This window comes from Bubalus bubalis, chromosome 8, assembly GCF_019923935.1.
Source record: "Bubalus bubalis isolate 160015118507 breed Murrah chromosome 8, NDDB_SH_1, whole genome shotgun sequence".
NCBI classification, from domain to species: domain Eukaryota; kingdom Metazoa; phylum Chordata; class Mammalia; order Artiodactyla; family Bovidae; genus Bubalus; species Bubalus bubalis.
This window is the reverse complement of record NC_059164.1, coordinates 12,289,275-12,291,756: the sequence shown is the minus strand read 5'-3', so window position 1 is coordinate 12,291,756 and position 2,482 is coordinate 12,289,275.

Here is a 2,482-nt window from a genome sequence, read left to right as displayed (position 1 = left end):
GTTTTGTCTGTACTTAATTCTCATGCAGCAGAAAGTGGCCACTTCCTTGTGGGGTTTCCTTGGGAGGGACAGGGATAACAATGCTAATTTTTCTCATTAAATCTGAAAAATAAGTCTTTTATTTGAATTAAAAAGAACAGCGAATTAATTAAATATGGTAACTAGAATTCTCAATTAGTATGGAGTATTCTATCTGCTCTCTTTCTTAATGGGAGCCCAGCTTGCATACAAAGAGAAGATAACAGCTCAGAGCTAGGAGGTCAGTCACACCACCTCCTCATTGAACACAACTGTGAACTTCATCGGGTGAGACAAAATCAGTTGTCCAGGTATGCGCACGTGAGTGTTTCTGTCTATCTGTCTGTCCTCCTCAGGGAAACATGTATGTGTGTCTGAAAGTGTCCAGGCCCATATGTGTGTGTGTCTGAAAGTGTCCACCTATTGGGGAACATTTGTGTGTGTGTGTGTCTGTGTGTGTTGCTCAATCATGTCCAACTCTTTGCAACCACATTCTTTCTACTTTCTGTGTGTGTCCAACATTTTGCAACCCATCAGGGCTGAAGGTGTCTGCTTAGGGGAACATTTGTGTGTGTGTGTGTGTGTTACTCAATTGTGTCCAGCTCTTTGCAACCACATTTTTTCCACTCACTGTGTGTGTGCTGCTCAGTTGTGGCCAACTCGTTGCAACCCCATGAACTGTAGCCTGCCAAGCTCCTCAGTCCATGGAATTCTCAAGGCAAGAATACTGGAGTGGGTAGCCATTCCCTTCTGCAAGGGATCTTCCTGACTCAGGGATCAAACTGTCATCTCCTGCACTGCAGGCAAATTCATTACCACCTGAGCCACCAGGGGAGCTCTTCCACTCACTATGCTGCTGCTGCTGCTGCTGCTAAGTCACTTCAGTCGTGTCCGACTCTGTGCGACCCCATAGACGGCAGCCCACCAGGCTCCCCCGTCCCTGGGATTCTCCAGGCAAGAACACTGGAGTGGGTTGCCATTTCCTTCTCCAATGCATGAAAGTGAAAAGTGAAAGTGAAGTCGCTCAGTCATGTCTGACTCTTTGCAACCCCATGGACTGCAGCCTTCCAGGCTCCTCCATCCATGGGATTTTCCAGGCAAGAGTACTGGAGTGGGGTGCCATCACCTTCTCTGATTCCACTCACTATACCTCCTATAAATTCATCTGTGTTTCTTTTCCACTGTAACTCACCAAAGCACTTCACTTCTCATACTTCTCCCATCTTTAGCATTGTTACCATCGAAATATTTGTCAGTTACTTACAAAGAGAAAGAGTGCACTAAAAATGGTACATTCATTGTCTCATTTAATCCTAATTAGGGCCCTGAGGAAGTAGGTATTGATTTCTATCACTGTTAACATTTCACAGATGTTCAAGGTCATACACCTAGTAAGGTGTGGCTCTCAATCTACTTCTGATGTCAGAGGGTGAGCTGTTACCCACTGCATGATGCTTCTGCCATGGAACTAATGAGGATCTCATTATTTACTCTTTTTCCTAATACATAGTTTCTTCTGTTTTTATAGGTATCAATTTGAGTCCTTTCAGATGGATCATTTAAAGACTTAAATGTAAATTGCTTAAGTATTCCTAACCTTGGTCTCTGACCACATTCGGCCTGTGTTTTTATTTATATTTTTAAATAGTCTACTACTAAAATATATTGGATTATTTAATACCAAAATAATTACTAAAATAATTTTTGCTGTTTACATTATCCATGGAGAAAACATTAAGTCACAGATAAGCAAAACAAGATTAAATATTATTCATTAGGGATCCAAAGCCAAGAAGCATATGTTTTAGATTTTAGACTATAAGCAATGACTATCTAAAAAGCTATATTCATGAAAAGTACCAGAATATAATAGGCATCAGATAGACTTGGTTTCTATTGTGTTTATTAGAAAATAGATCTGGACAAAATTAAAAACAAGTTAATAAGCACGTGTTATTTATCTTAGAGATTTTTAAAGTTTTTCTGTTTTTTAAACAAATGCTGGTTTTGAGCCTCTGTGGGCCATGAGGGATTCATAAATATACTGTGCATCTATTTACAGTGATCTTACAGGGCTCATATATTGAGTTTAACAATTTGGTTGGCTATTAAGAGGTCATTCAAAAGGAATGAAATTGCAATTGGGATGTGCCACCAATAGGTGGATTTAGATCTCAGGTATGTGAGTGTGTGTGTTTTATTTCTTTTTAATCTGAGGTCTTGCTCAGTGACAACAAATACATTTTGGTCTTTTACAAAACCTCAGCTCTTTTACAGCAGCTGGATGTGAATGTGGACACCTAATACGAGCAGTAAGGAAAATTAAATATAAGCTATAACTTTAGCATTTCTTTTTCTCATTTTGTGTATGGATTAATTATTACTGACAGCTAGTCTAAGGCTGATCCCTTTTCTAGGCTTCATTTGCTTAGTTTGAATCCTCTCTTGGAGACATAGCTTGTCT